The following is a 19943-nucleotide window of genomic DNA, read 5'->3' on the forward strand; positions in this document are numbered from 1 at the left end:
TTTCTATTCGGACCAACCCAACCCAAGCATAACCCGCACATCAGCTGATCTCTCGAGACGAGTCGTATCTCCTAAGCCACTATTTCTGTCTCGAGCCGAGTCGAATTCTAGTTGCTTCAGTTGAACCATTTTTGTTTTTTTGGTTTTTTTAATATTTTTTTATTTTATATGTTTTTTTCTTATTATTTTGCATGATTAAATTTTAAAAAAATTAGAAATAAAAATAAAACTAAATTTTAGGAATAAATATTAATTATCCAATGATGGAATTTATAGAAATTTCAAATGGTAAATTTCTATAAAATTCTTAGGTAAGAAATTTTATCTAAATTTGTCCCAAAAGGTGAAATAATTTAGATAAAGTTTCAATAACAATAATTAATATTTATTTTCAAAAAAAAAAAGAGAAAAAATATAAAATATAAAATTGGTTGAAAATATTTATAATTATCCAATGATGAGATTCTTAGAAATTTCAAATAGTAAATTTTTTAAGAAATTTCTATGTGATAAATTTCTTTAAATTTGTCCTGAATGGCGGAAGAATTTAAATGAAATTTTAAGAAAAATAATTGTCATATTATTTTCCTTAATATATTTTAATAAAATGTAAAATTAATATTTAAATATTAATTATAATATTTATATTAAATAAATAATTGTCTTACAAGTTTATATATAAAATAAATTTACTTATATTTATTAAAAACCTAATACTTAGTCAAATTACATGCATAACAATATTTGATGTGATCCAATAATTTCTTCTTATTTTAATAAATAAAATAACTATATTTTTACTTTTAAAATATTTGTTCGAATTACGTAAATAGTTATGACTATTATAAATATCGCTGTAATATACATATAAATTAGATTATAACTAATTAATCTAATTTAGATTGATTATAATAATAATAACAATATATCAATTTATACAATTAATAATTATTGTTATATAGAGCTTATAATACTTATAATTATTAATATTATAATCTCTATATTAACTAATAATTATACTATAATTATTATTATTACATTATAATTCAAAATAGTAATTATTATAAGATATTAGTAATTAATTTAGTAATAATTATAAATAATTATTAAATTTATATTATTAATAATATATTATATACTTGTTAATATTATTATGCTATTATTGATTGCAATTATTTTAAATAATTTATTAATTATTAAATCTATTTAATAGATTGTATATTTATATAATATATTATTTTTTTGGCTTCCTGATTAAAAATAAATAATAGCTATATCAATATTATATCTATTAATTAAAATATTTAATAATTATCTATTAAATATTTTGTTACTAAATTTATTGTTTAATTTTTACTATTTAAGTAATTGATTTAAAAATTAAATATGTTTATTTATTAATTGATTAAATAAATAGCTATTCGAATAATTTAATTATTTTGATTTGTCATAAAACAATTATTTCATTTAATACAAGCATAGACGAAATGAAGTAATACTAGTTTATTAATATTTTTGAAATTAATAACTAAGAAATTTTAAAAAATAAATCTATTTACTGAATCAGATAATTTACTAAAGTAAATTAATAATTATTTAGATTAGTATTAATTAATTAATTAATTATTAACTAATTATATATTTTATATAATCATACTATATTTATAATTAATAAAATTATTAATCAATAAATGAAATTAATTTACTATTAATATAATATAATCCAAATATTATAATTTATAAAATTATTATTAACAAATAATAATTGTTTGTTATTAAATTAAATGGTTTTATTTATTAATATTTGAACAAGTAAATTAATTAATCAAAATAATTATATACAAAATAAATTTTATTATATAATTTATTAATAGATTATATTTATTATAATATAATATTATTAATAATTAATTATTAAATAATATATCATATAACTTAAACTATTATATGATATATAGTTTACAATTATTTTTAATTATAAAAATAATTAATAGTTATTTATAGTTTATAAAATAATTATTATAACTATAGTATTCTAATTGTTTATTATAATATTTTATAATATATGTATTATTAACAATATAAGTTTTTCATAAAACTAATTATAATTATAACTAATTATTAATTAAATATTTTAATTATATTATTAATAAATCATAATATATTACATTATATTTAATAATTAATAATATTAATTAGTAATAATTAATTATTATCATAATATATTTTATTATTCTAGTCATACTATAAATTGTTACTTGTAATTTATATTAAACTATAAATTATATAATATTATATTATACTATAAATCAAATATTATAAATTATTAATAATATTTGCTAAAAATTTATAAGTATTTATAATAATTATTAGTTATTAATAAATACAACTATTATAGTTAATATTATCAAATAATAATATTAATTATTAATATTATTAATATTAAATTAATAATATAATTTATTTATATTACTAGATTTATTGTTGGATTATACAATTAAATTACTATATAATATAAATATATTAGTTACAAATAAAATATAATTAATACTAATAAATTAATAAAATATTATTTTATAAAGTAGTACTATTGATTAGTACTTATTAAATAGTTTATTGTTATCAAAATTACAGAACTAGTTAAGCTAATCATGTGAAATATTTATATTAATAGATATAATAATATATTAGTATTAATAATTAATAAAAAGTTATTTATTATAACTTATAAAATTTATATTTGAATAAATTAATTTTCAAGATATCAATAAATATCTATTATAATTATAAGTAATTAAAGCAATAATTATATAATAAATTAATAATTATTACTATACTAATTTATCTAATAATTATTTTATTAATTATAATTATTATAATTATAGTAACAATATTTAAATATTTATTAATAATATATTAGTAATAATTAAATACTAGTATATTATATAATTAATATAATTATAATTTTATATTTAGTAATTATTATCATTATAATAATAAATAGTTATTTATTTGGATATTATTATTAATTAGTATAATTATAATTAATTATATAATTATTTAAATCATAATATACTAAATAATAATTACAATTTAACTTATATAAATAGATAAATTATTAATAAATTTATATTAATATTAAATTAATTAATGCCAATTTACCTTTTGTTTAAATATAATATTAATTAATTATTGATAATCCCTTATTAAAATTAATATATAAAATCACACTATATTTGTACAATTTAATAAATATAATTAAGATATATTAGTAATATATTATTATAATATGTTACTATATAAACCCTAATTTATTTAATGCATATATTTTAAATTTTAATCTATCAAAATTAAAATTAATAATTATACAATATATCTTCTAATCTACATATTATTATTGTATATTATATAATTATTGTGATCAAATTATCTAATTGATAATGAATCTTCCAATAATATATATAATTCTGATCAAATTATATATTTATATATATATAAATAATCTATTATTTAATATATATTTAACTTTAATTATATTATATATAATAGTATAAATTATTTGTATATTATTAGATAAGTTTATATTAAAATTTATATGTATAATTATTATCTATTTGTGATAGATAATAACAATTATATAAACTACAAATTATATAATATTCAGATAATTTATGTTAATAATATAATGAATCTTCCAGTAATATATATAATCAAATATATAAAAATAATAAATCTATTGGATTCATATAGATAATTAAATATCTATTATTCCCTTTTAATATCATTTGCAATATTTTTAATAAAAATTATTTTATTATAATTAAATAATTTATTTGTTTTATAATAAAATAATATTACTTTATTAATATTTCAATTATTAATTATTTAAATAAATAATAGTATATAATTTTTTACTAATATATTATATACAATTATTAAATATTAATTAAAGTTATATTAATATTATATATTAATAATAATTATAAATAATATTATTATTAAAATGAATTATAATATAACCATAATATTATAATTTGATTATAATTTAATTAATATTAACTAATAATTTTAAATTAATAATTATAATTATAATTAATAAGTATAATTAATAAATACAATCAAAATTTAACTATGTAAATTACTATTAATTACTATTGATTAAACCTAATTATAAAATATTTTACATAGTTACTATTATTAATTATTTAATATATTTAAGTTATAATTATTAAAATAATTATAATTTATATAACTAATACTTGTAATATGATTATATTATAATTATGATAGATAATATATTTAAATAATTTATATTAATTATGATTAATAGTCATAACATATTTAATATATTTAACTTATATTATGTATAAATTAGACATAATATGTATTATGAAAAATTAATACATTAATTATAACATACAATTAATTTATTATATATTTATTACTTATAGTGAAAAAGGCTTTTTTCAAAATTAAATTATTATTAGTCATAATTATTTTAATTATACTAATTTCATTTAGTATTGTTAATTATAATTAACAATATGATTATATTGGAAATAATTGAAATAGTTATTATTAATAATAGATATTATTATTATCTATTAATTTATTAATATTTGTAGAATTAATAAGAGATTTAAAAAATAAATTTATTAATTGAACTAGTTCAAATAGTTATGACTATTTCTTATAAAATAATAATAACTAAATTATTAATTTATATTTTATTATATAATTAAATATAGTATATTTCAAATTAATTAATTAATTAACTAATGATATTATTCGACAATAATTATAATTAATTATAATATTTTTTCATATATTCGATAATAACAATAATTATTTAACTATATATATACTTATATATAATTATATAATTATTTATATATAATTTATATAATAAACATAATTATATACTATTTAGATTATGTATTAATTATTTAAAATAAATTATATATGTTTAAAATTTTATTTTGAATAATTTAATAGTTAATAATTATATTATTTAATATTAATAACAATTATGTCTCTATATTATTATTAATTAATCATTTTATAAATTTAATTAATAATAAATAATCAATTTCTTATTATAATAGAATATAACATTTAAAATTATATTCTATTTTATAAGATTTAATAATTTTAATAAAATTATTAATAATTAAATTTTATTAATATTATGCTATTAATAATTGTTCATGTTATAATAATTATATAAAATAATTCTGATTAATTTTTATAATTATTAAAATTACCTTATAACTAAGAAAAGTTATTTTTAATTATAATAATAATTTATTATAACTTAAATTTAAGTTAATTAATATATAATAATAATAATAAATATTATATTATATATATTATTATATATTGTATTAAAATTAATATAAATTATGAAAATAGTATATGCTAGTTGGTGTTATAAATTAAAAATATTAATATATATATTTTATATATTAAAGTAATATTTTAATACAATATATTAATTAAAATATATGTAAATGTTACAATGATTATTATTTAATAATTAATTAAAAGTTAATTAAATTTACAATTATAAATTAATAAATTACATATATATTTATAATAACAAATTATATATAATATAATATTATATTATTTAAATAGATTATTTAATACAATTAAGTTATATTTTAATTAATATATAATAATTAAATTACTTATTAATAAGTATTTAAATAAGTATTATTGTTATTATTCATAATTAACTAAATTATATACATTAATTCTATTATATACAGATTAGTACGAGGAAACTAATCGATAATTATAAAACATAATTTCTGGAGTTTAATTAAATTATTGTTAAATTGTATATTATTAATTAAATAATAGTTCATAATAATTAATCTAAACATTTTAATTATAATAGTTAATTAAATAAATACTTAATTTATTTAATATATTAAATAAATTCTTATCAATTATTTAATATAATAGAATATTAATTTATTAATATTATTAATTATCTAAATATTAGTTTGATAGATTATACATAACTGTTATTCAATTGTTTAATAAAATTAATATTATTATAAAATTAAATTAATAATATAATTATATAATATTTATTATATTATAATAAATATTTAATTTAAATATATAATATTATATAATATTATATAATTATCCTAATAATATTAATCATTATGTTAATAATATTAAGTAATTATTAATATTAATTAAATTATAAATTAAGTACTTTTAATTTATTTTAATTAAATATTAATTATTATAAGCTAATTGAACATTTAAATATTAGTTATTTAATAATTATCAATTATATGAATAAATTATCCAAATATTATAATAATTATAATAATATTAGTTATAAAACATTCAAATAGTTTTTAATAATCTCTTCAATAATAATTAATTTAAAAATTATTCTAATTTATTAAGCTAATAGTTAATTTATTTATAGTACTTATTAATAATAAATATAATTATTTATTATAAATTTTAATTTATCATAAATATTAATAATTACTATTAATATTTAATTTAATTAATATAATATAAGTTTAAATTATTAAATTAAAAATAATTAATATTTTTATAATATTAATAACTTTATTAATAATTTTTGTTATAATTATTAATAAAGTTTGTCCAAAATAAAATAACTATTTTATTATAATATTATAATTATCTTAATTATTATTAATACTTATTTTTAATATTAAATATAAATTAATTTATATTATTTAATAATATAAATAATTATTATAATTAATACTATAAATTAATAATCATAATATTAATAATTATTAAACATATATTATTAATAATTATTTAATTTATTATAAAACTAATCTTACTATTTATAATATAATAAATTTATGTTATATATTTATATTATTATTAAGAATAATTAATTATTATATCAATTATTAATAATTAAATTAAATTATTATATAATTTATTACTTATAATTATAAAATAATAAAATTAATATACAATTATATATTATAAGATTATAATATTTATTTAAATAATAAATAGTTATAAATAAGGTATATTAATTTATAAAATAATAACTATAATATAATTATAAGTTACTAATATTATAATATTTATACTAAATAAATAAATTATAATGTAATTTAATACTATAAATTAATAATAATTATATTATTTAATAATTATTTCATATTTCTATTCATTGAAGCTTATTTGACATAAAATAATACTAATCTAATAATATTTTCAAAATTAATAACTAAAAGAAATAAAAATAAATTTGTTTATCAAACCAATTTAAATATTTAAGACTATAATAACAATTATCTATTTCAAAACATTATGACTTTTTGTTTTACCATAAAACAAAATTTTCAATTCATACTAGCTTATTCAAAATAAAATAAAATGAAATTATTAATATTTCAAAAATTAATAAGTAGGACAATTATTTTATAACTAAATAAAAGGTCAAAACAATTTCAAATAAATAATTATTCTAATAGTCTTAGCTATTTGAACTAATTCGGTAAACAAATTTATTTTTTAAATCTCTTATTTATTAATTTTCAAAATATTATTAAATTAGTATTATTTTAATTAGAATAAGTTTGTATGAACAAAATAATTCTTTTACGACAAAAGAAAAGGTCATAACGATTTGAAATAGATAATCATAAATATAATAAATATTTATAAAATTATATATTAAATTATATTATTAATAATAATTAGTTCATATATATAATATTTCAAAAAGCATTTATTATTGTAATTATTTAAAACAAACCAGTAGTCATATGCTTGTCTCAAATTATACTATTTATTAATATTAGCATAATTAAAAATTTTAAATATTTATATAAATTTATAGTAACAAATATTTTATGACTATTGATTATTTATTACAAATAACTAATTTTTCCAATTAATAAATTATTAATTTTAATATAATTCCATATTAAGTTAATTAATTACAAATAGTTATAATTAATTACTAGTTTAATATTCTATTAGTTTCATGTCTAATAAAATAAATTAAATTAATTAAATAATATAATTATTTATTATATTATAATTATTAATATTAAATAAGCTAATATAAGAATATAATAACTATTATTATAAATAGTCATAATTATTAATTTTTTAATAACTAGATAGTATTATAATTACATATATTATATTTAATATATAATTATTAAATAAAAATTAATTTATAATTATAAATTATTATAATTAATTAATTATAATAAATTAGCATTAATTTTTTATTAATATTAATAAATATAATAATATATTTATATTTATCAAAAATATATTAAATATAGTAATAATATTTATAATAATTATTTTTAAATTAATACAAATAATAGTTATAATTAGTACCATAATTATTTGAACTAATTTCTCTATCATATATAAAAATTATTATGTTATAACTAATAATAATTGGATAAAATTATTATTATTATTATTATAATTATTATTAATTAATATTATAATATTTACTATACTTTATAATAATATAAATTATTTAATTAATTATTATTAATATAATAATTATATTATATTTCCTAATATATAATCAATTAAATTATAATTATTATAATATATAATTATACAAAATAATATGGAAATTAGTTAATAACTTATATATTAAATAATATTAACTTATTTAATATATTAATTAATTAAATATATTAGCTAATACTATACCAATTATAAATTATTATAATAATAATAACATATGAAATTATAATTAAATTATTACGTATATAAATATAAACTATGCAATTATATTTAAATGTTAATTATATTATTTAACTTATAATTATAATAATAATAATAAGAAACAATTAATTAATTTAAATCTCATATTAATAAATACATTTTAATTAATTATTAATATTATAATATAATATAATTAATACATTATATTATGTTATAATTATAATAAATAGATTTATTAATTAAATATATTTAATTGTATTCATATTATTAATATTACTTAATTATTGCTAATTTGAAATATTAGCAATAATTACAATTAAATATTAATTAATTGAAAAATAGATTTATTTTTAGAATTAATTAATTCAAAATTATTTTGTTAATAATACTAACAATTATTTTATTACAAAACAAAAGCCCACGATGATTTGAAATAGATTATTTTTAATATAATAATAAATTATTTTTATAGTTATTATTAATAATTATATTATAATTATAAAATGAGATAGATATATAATAACATAATGACTTCATTATATAATTGTTAAAAGGTGGCCACCTATGAACAAGGGGTAGGACATATTATGTTAAATTATTATAGGTATAATTATATTAACCATTTAATTATGTTATATTTATTATAATAATTATATTATTAAATGGTTTTATTTATTAATTAATAATTAATAAATTATATAATAACATAATAAGACATTTATAAAAGAATAGTTAGCAAATTTATAAGTTAATATAAATTAATTAAGTTGTTATATTTTATATGAAGAATTTACATATATAAAATAATTTATAATTTCAATATAATTATTATATTAATAATAGTTTATAACATATAACTTGATTAACTAATATTAATAATTATATAATTTAATTATGTAACAATTGTTTTATAACTTATTTGTTATTATTAATTATTTTTAGTTATTTGATAATTATTCAAATATTAATTATTATTAGTCATTTCGTTTAATAATTATTCTAATAGTACTAATAATATTTATTATTATAACTATAGTATATTTATATTTAAAAAATATAGCATCACTTTGAGATTTAATTTATTATAAAAATTATATAGTTATTTTATTTATTAATATATACAATTATAATTAAATATTATGATTATAATATGACCATTTGAATGATTTAATAATTTAGTAATTATATTATATTATTTAATTTAAATATAGTAATAAATTATTAAATAACTTATTGGAATTATTAATATACTTATTATAGTTGTATATATTTATAAATAATATTTAATAATTCAAATTGATCTAGTTCGATCAATATTAAATATTAATTAATAATATTATAAAATATTTAATTAATAATTAAATATATTAATATTACTTTAAAAACTATTAATTAATTAAAATTTTGTTATTAATTATAAATAATTAATTTAATTATTCATAATTATTAATATATAATAATTTAACCAATAATAACTATTATTACTAAATAAACTATGTTAAATTATAAAGCTTATAATAAGATTTAACTAATTTACAATTATCTAAAATTTATAATTAATATTAAAATTATTAATAAATAAAACTCATATAATATATATTATTAAGATATATCTTATATATTATTCTTTTGTATGAAGTTATTTTATTATAAATTTAATATTTAAAATATTATTTATAATTATTATGTAATAATTTATATAATATAAATATTTATATAACTACATAATAATGATATATATTAGTATTTTATTATAATATATATAAGAAATTATAAGTTAACTATTATTTATAATTAATTATGTATTAATATAATTTAACAATAATTTAATTAAACTATTTAATTTTAATAATAATGAATAATATAATTATATTATATTTAATTAAATTACTTAATTATTAATATTAAATTAATTAACTTAATTTATTAATTAATTATAATTAATATAATTATATTAATATTATATTTATTATAATATAAATATAATAAATTAATATGAATAATTAGTTATATCTAATATTAATAAATGTATTAATAATTTATCATATAATTAATATACAAAATATATTTAATTGTATTAATTAATATTATTTTAATTTAATAATTAATTATTAAATAGTTATAATATTATATTTAAATAATGATTTGTAATTATTATAATAATGAAAATTTGTTATTATAGTCATTTAATCAGATAATTATACTATATTTCTATTCATTTTATAAATTATAATAATATAAATTATAAATTTATTAATAAATTTAGATTACTATAAGTATAGACTATCATTAACTATCAACTTATAAACTTAATATTATAATTAATTAACTAATCTAATTAAGATTATTACTTTTGATTAAAGTATTATCAATAATATAATCAAAATAGATTTAATATTAAATTAATCAATTAATATAATAATTTTATAATTAATTAATTTAATAATAAATTATTAAATTATAATTATAATGTTTAATATTAAATTGATAAATTATAATAATTTAAATACATAAACTAAAATAATTTATTAATATAATTGTAACAATTAAATAATTTATATTAATAGATATTATAATTTAAGAGGTTATTAATATTTTAGATAAATAATATTTTAAATTTATCAATTTAATATTATAATTATAATTTAATAATATTTAATAATTATAAATTATTAATAAATGTATCTATTAATAATTAATAATTGAACCATAATACTATTAGTATTATTAATTAATTAATAATATTTATATGAAATATAAATTTATCAAAAAATAGACTATAAAATATAATTTTTATAATTATATTATAATAAATATAATATATAATATAATAATTATAATGGTTTAATAATCCATAACTAGTTATTAATAATAATAACATATATTATATTAATTACTCTTTAATAAAATAATTTATTAATAGCCCCATCGAAATACATCCTCCATATCTCTTCATCATCTTCCTCTAACTCTAAGATGGCCATTAGTTCCTCATCTAGAAAATCAAGCTTATTATTAACAATTGTAATAAGTTTATAGTACTATTTAAAAACTAAATAGATTATAATAATTTTTTTACTTATTAATTTAGAAAATATTAATTATAATATAACTAATTATAGTCAAATAATTAACTATTAATATTATAATTTAATGTATCAATTATTAGTAAATTGATATAATTATTTGTTATTAATAATAAATTATATTTATTAACATAGATTTAAGGTTTTATTAAACTTATTATAATAAATAATAATAATTGTTATTAATTTGATTAATTATTAACTAATATTAATTAATATATTATTAATTTGATTAATTATTAACTAATATTAATTATTAACTAATATTAATTAATATATTATACAATTATTAACTAATATTAATTAATATATTATACAATTAATAATTATTTATTAATTAATAACAACAAATATATAACTTATATAGAATATAAGTTAATATAATTTAAATAAGAGTAATATTAATAAGGATTATAACAAATATAGTCTTAATATATTATATAAACCTTATTAACATATTGTATTAATTTTATGGCAATTAATTTAAATAAGTATTATTAAAAAATAATTATATAACAATTAATATTATTATTTAATATTTATTAAATTATTAATATTATACTATAAATAAATAATTATAATTATTATAATAATTTATAATATAAATTTATAAAATTAATTAATTAATTATATTATAATTAAATAATGAATAAATTATTCGAATATTATATAATTAATTATAATATATACTTATTATTTATTATAATAATTTAATAATTAATTCAAATACTATAAATTCATTATAGTACTAATGAAATAAATTATATTATTATAATACTTATAAATATTTAATTATAGTAACATTAATTTATAATACTATATTACAATTATAGTATAAATTATAATATTAATATATTATATTAATTTGTTATTAAATAATAAGTATATTTATTATAATTTATAAATAAATAATTATTATTATATATAATAATATTAAAATTTTATATTAATATAAATTTATATAATAATTATTTATGAATATTATATTAATATTATATATTAATTATATATATTGATTATATAATTATCTCTATTATGTTTAATTATATCTATTTTATAATCAATATATATTTTAAAATTATTATAATTAAATAATAATTATTTAATAAATTATATTAAATTTACAAATAATTAGGTTATTATAAATAAATTTTTGATATAATTGACTATTAATAAATTATATATTAAAATATATAATATTTATAATAATTAATTATTTAATTAAATATTAATTATTATAAGCTAATTGAACATTTCAATATTAGTTATTTAATAATTATCAATTATATGAATAAATTATCCAAATATTAGTTATAAAACATTCAAATAGTTTTTAATAATCTCTTTAATAATAATTAATTTAAAAATTATTCTAATTTATTAAGCTAATAGTTAATTTATTTAAATTACTTATTAATAATAAATATTAATTATTTATTATAAATTTTAATTTATCATAAATATTAATAATTACTATTAATATTTAATTCAATTAATATAATATAAGTTTAAATTATTAAACTAAAAATAATTAATATTTTTATAATATTAATAACTTATTAATAATTTCTATTATAATTATTAATAAAGTTTATCCAAAATAAAATAACTATTTTATTATAATATTATAATATATTTATTCTAATGTACTAATAAATATTTATACTTATGAAAATATACTATCGATTAGTACTATTATTTGAATAGTTTAAATAAATATAATAATTTAAATTAATTTAAATAAATTAGGACATCTAAGTGACAATTGTACAATTATTTATTTGAATAATTATGCCTAATATTGATATTATTATTTGTAATTAAATTATTAATTAAATATGAAGTTATAATAAAGAGTTTAATTATAAAATTGGTTATATAATTAACACTAAATAATTAATAATATTTTAATTAATAACTTAATTAAAAATAATAATATCAATTATATTAAATTATTAAATATAAAATTTAATAATAAGCTACAATTATTAATATATTATTTGTTAAATGATAAATTGTTTTATATATTAATTAATTCACAATTGTTTAATAACATTATAATAAATCATATTATTGTTAATATTATTTTTAATTTTATTAATTTTGAAATTTTAATTAATTTGTAAATTTGTAATTTAACTAATAATAACTATTATTATAATAATAGTTAAGTAGATGTTTAAATTTGTTAATATATATTTAATTAACATTATATATATTATTTAAATTTTATAAATAAATTTACATATATCTATTTCAAATTATATTAATAATAATTCTTATCGAACAAATAATGTTAAATATAATTACTTTATAATAATTTATATAAATATAAATATAACTATTATTCAATATTATTTATAATTAATTAATATAATATAAATAGTAAAAAATTACATGTATCCTACTAATTAATACTATATAATATCTATTTAAAGTAAATAAATTAATGTATTAGTTAAATTTTATTTATTATATAATTTTAAATTATATTTCAATGTTGAATATAATGATTAATAATTATCTATTTCAAATCATTATAACCTTTCATTTAATATAAATTATATTAATTAATTAATTAGAATAATGATTAATATTAATAATTACATTAATTTAAATTATTAAAAATATTATAATATATTTATTAATATCAATTATTAGTATAATTAATATATCAAGAATTATAAATTATAAACAATTGTACTAAATTGTTTAATAATATTATAATTTACTTAATAACTTATTAATTTAGTATAATCTTTGAGCTTTTCCTCTGTTTTTAATTTCTAACAATAATAAATCAAAGTTATATAAATTCCAGGGCAATTTATAACAATATTTATTAATAAAATATAATAATTTTGACAATATTATACTATTAGTTATTGAAATTGTTTAACGAATTCTCCAATTTTTGAATATTATTGGAAATCTTAATATATGTTTAAGAAAGAGGATTTCAATTAATTTAAAATCAATATCAAAAACAGATAATAAAATTACTATTTATGGAAACTAATAAGTAATAATATTAATGATTATATAATTATAATCTTATTTGATTATTAACTTAAGGTCTTCTTATAACAGTTTATAATAGATTAATTAATATATAAAATTGGTTTAATAATATCTAAGTATTAAATAATAAAATTAATAGAACATTACTATAAGTTTAATTAAAACAATTGTTTATAATAATAAATAGCAAATAAGCAACCTGTTATATAATATTATATATATTATTAATTTAATATAATAGATTTGTTATAATATTTAGTATAATTATAATTAATTGTATAATTAATAAATTTAATTATTAATTTAAATTAATTATAATTATTAATTTAACTAATTTAACCAATTTTAAATTGTTTATATTCAAAATAAACAATGTTTAGTTATTTACTATCAAAATAAATTATATTATTAATCCTATACTAACAATTATTGGGGATAATTAATAATATTATTACTACAGTCAATTAAGTATTGGATTAATAATAATTAACTTAAATATATAAATTTATAAGTTAATAATATTAGAATTTATCTTTAAAATAATTGATATTAGTTTATAATTAAATTATAATTATTTAACTAATAAGTATTTGAATAATAATTTTATATTATTAAATTAATAAATCATAATTAATTATACTCATGACTTAATTGATTTTGAATTAAAGATAATAAAATTAAATATTTAGTAAAATATTAATAATTTTATCTAATAATTTTATAATAAATCCTAAATACAATTATTAATTAATATTATATTTATTATTAATAAATATAATTAATAATTTAAATTAAATAATAATAATTTGTATTTAGGATTTATTATAAAATTATTACATGTAATTAGTATTATATAATTGAATAATCATAAATAATAAATAATTATTATTCAATTAATATTAATTAAGGCTTAATATTATTATTTAACAAATATTACTAGTTTTATAGTATATAAAAATATTGTTTATTTTAGTTTATAATTACTATTCAGATAATTTTAATTAATAAATTTAACAAATAGAAATAAATTTAATTTAATTGAAAATTAAATATAAAATTTTATATCCTTAGATTCATAATTTTAAATTTTAAATTATTAATATTACTAACAGAAATATATTAATATGTAAAATATTAACAATTAAGATTGTTAATTATAAAAAGTTTAATTATTTAATTAAAAATTTAAACCCATAAATATTAACTATATAATTATATAATTAAAATAAATTAAAAGTAGTTATAATAATTTATGATTAATCTAATCATAAATATTAATAATAATATTTGATTATTATTATTTATAATAATATTAGGAATAAAATAATTATTTATTACTTATAATCTTATATAATTTAATTAAATGATTAAATTAATATAAACTAAATAAATATTTTATTAATTATTCAAACAGAATTATTTTATCAATAATCCAAAAAATTAATCATTATTAATTATTAATAATCTATATTTATATTAATAAAAATATTAATTATAATAAACAATTATTATTTATTATTTACTTAATACAATTTGGATTAATTGTATTAGTTTAATAAGGTAAATATTTATAATTAATATTTAAATTATAAATATTAATAATTATTTTAATGAACATTTTAATAATCAATTTATTAATTATTATTTTAGTAAATTAATAATAATAATATTATATTATTATTACTAATAACATATATAGATATTATAGTATAAATATTAATTTATTAGTAATCTATTATTAACTAATCGATAAAATTATTAATTAATTTTAATAATTTTAAACAATAGTATACAAATTATATTAAATAATTTGACTTTTAGTTATATTTAAATAATGCCATAATATTATTAAATTAATACAATAATAATTGTTTATAAATTATTAGTCCAAATTATCGTTAATATAATAATTGAATGTTTTAGTATAAATTTGTAACAAATTTATAAAAATTATGACAATTTTTTATTACTATTTATTAATATCAATAAATAGTCATAAAAATTATTGTTAATATTATTTAACTAATAAATATCATTAATTAACTATTTTATATTAATTACTAATATTATTATAATAATGAATTATAATTGCTTATTAATTTTTGAAATATTAAGAAATTAGTATTATTTTATTTTGGATAAGCTTTTATGAACTGAAACAATTGTTTTTTGTCAAAGAAAAAGGTCATAACGATTTTAAATAAATAACTGTTCAAATAATCATAACTATTTGAACTTGATCGATAAACAGATTTACTTTTTTATATATTTTGCCTATTAATTTTTTGAATGTTAATAATTAAAAATTTTAAATTTTAAATATAATTATATTAATATATTTTTTTGCCTTATTAATGTTAAAATAATTAATATTAATATATAATATATTAGTTTTTTATTTTGTATGAATATATTATTGTAACTAGTAATTATTATTACTATAATATAATTATAAATTAAGTTTATATTTATATATAATTATAACTTAATAATATTATTAATATTATTATAAAGTAATCTTTATTAATATATAACTATTAAAAAATAACCGTCACAATTATTAAACGTTCATATTAATAAATATATTAATTATATATTAATATAATTCAAATATATTTTATTATATTAATTATTTTGGGAGTTTTTAGGGTTTAAAAAAAAGGGAATTTTTTTGAAAATTTTTTTTAGAAATTCTAGATTTCGGTGAAATTTTTTGGTGCCGATTGAAGATTTTGGCTAGCTTAAATTTTTTTGTGAACGTCTGGCAAACCTACCTAGATTTCAATGACTTTTTCTAGAATCCAGTGAAGATTCAATCGAAGTTTGATTTTTTAAAGAGAGAGGGAGAAGGGAAATCTGCTGAAAAAAGATCAAAATTAGCCTTTTATACTACTGCAAAACAACGTCATTTTGGTGTTAGGAGACCCCTAAGATCTGTGCATTTCTATTCGGACCAACCCAACCCAAGCATAACCCGCACATCAGCTGATCTCTCGAGACGAGTCGTATCTCCTAAGCCACTATTTCTGTCTCGAGCCGAGTCGAATTCTAGTTGCTTCAGTTGAACCATTTTTGTTTTTTTGGTTTTTTTAATATTTTTTTATTTTATATGTTTTTTTCTTATTATTTTGCATGATTAAATTTTAAAAAAATTAGAAATAAAAATAAAACTAAATTTTAGGAATAAATATTAATTATCCAATGATGGAATTTATAGAAATTTCAAATGGTAAATTTCTATAAAATTCTTAGGTAAGAAATTTTATCTAAATTTGTCCCAAAAGGTGAAATAATTTAGATAAAGTTTCAATAACAATAATTAATATTTATTTTCAAAAAAAAAAGAGAAAAAATATAAAATATAAAATTGGTTGAAAATATTTATAATTATCCAATGATGAGATTCTTAGAAATTTCAAATAGTAAATTTTTTAAGAAATTTCTATGTGATAAATTTCTTTAAATTTGTCCTGAATGGCGGAAGAATTTAAATGAAATTTTAAGAAAAATAATTGTCATATTATTTTCCTTAATATATTTTAATAAAATGTAAAATTAATATTTAAATATTAATTATAATATTTATATTAAATAAATAATTGTCTTACAAGTTTATATATAAAATAAATTTACTTATATTTATTAAAAACCTAATACTTAGTCAAATTACATGCATAACAATATTTGATGTGATCCAATAATTTCTTCTTATTTTAATAAATAAAATAACTATATTTTTACTTTTAAAATATTTGTTCGAATTACGTAAATAGTTATGACTATTATAAATATCGCTGTAATATACATATAAATTAGATTATAACTAATTAATCTAATTTAGATTGATTATAATAATAATAACAATATATCAATTTATACAATTAATAATTATTGTTATATAGAGCTTATAATACTTATAATTATTAATATTATAATCTCTATATTAACTAATAATTATACTATAATTATTATTATTACATTATAATTCAAAATAGTAATTATTATAAGATATTAGTAATTAATTTAGTAATAATTATAAATAATTATTAAATTTATATTATTAATAATATATTATATACTTGTTAATATTATTATGCTATTATTGATTGCAATTATTTTAAATAATTTATTAATTATTAAATCTATTTAATAGATTGTATATTTATATAATATATTATTTTTTTGGCTTCCTGATTAAAAATAAATAATAGCTATATCAATATTATATCTATTAATTAAAATATTTAATAATTATCTATTAAATATTTTGTTACTAAATTTATTGTTTAATTTTTACTATTTAAGTAATTGATTTAAAAATTAAATATGTTTATTTATTAATTGATTAAATAAATAGCTATTCGAATAATTTAATTATTTTGATTTGTCATAAAACAATTATTTCATTTAATACAAGCATAGACGAAATGAAGTAATACTAGTTTATTAATATTTTTGAAATTAATAACTAAGAAATTTTAAAAAATAAATCTATTTACTGAATCAGATAATTTACTAAAGTAAATTAATAATTATTTAGATTAGTATTAATTAATTAATTAATTATTAACTAATTATATATTTTATATAATCATACTATATTTATAATTAATAAAATTATTAATCAATAAATGAAATTAATTTACTATTAATATAATATAATCCAAATATTATAATTTATAAAATTATTATTAACAAATAATAATTGTTTGTTATTAAATTAAATGGTTTTATTTATTAATATTTGAACAAGTAAATTAATTAATCAAAATAATTATATACAAAATAAATTTTATTATATAATTTATTAATAGATTATATTTATTATAATATAATATTATTAATAATTAATTATTAAATAATATATCATATAACTTAAACTATTATATGATATATAGTTTACAATTATTTTTAATTATAAAAATAATTAATAGTTATTTATAGTTTATAAAATAATTATTATAACTATAGTATTCTAATTGTTTATTATAATATTTTATAATATATGTATTATTAACAATATAAGTTTTTCATAAAACTAATTATAATTATAACTAATTATTAATTAAATATTTTAATTATATTATTAATAAATCATAATATATTACA

Source organism: Durio zibethinus, chromosome 15 (genome assembly GCF_047325235.1).
Source record: "Durio zibethinus cultivar Kanyao isolate XHJ-2024 chromosome 15, ASM4732523v1, whole genome shotgun sequence".
Classification (NCBI taxonomy): Eukaryota; Viridiplantae; Streptophyta; class Magnoliopsida; order Malvales; family Malvaceae; genus Durio; species Durio zibethinus.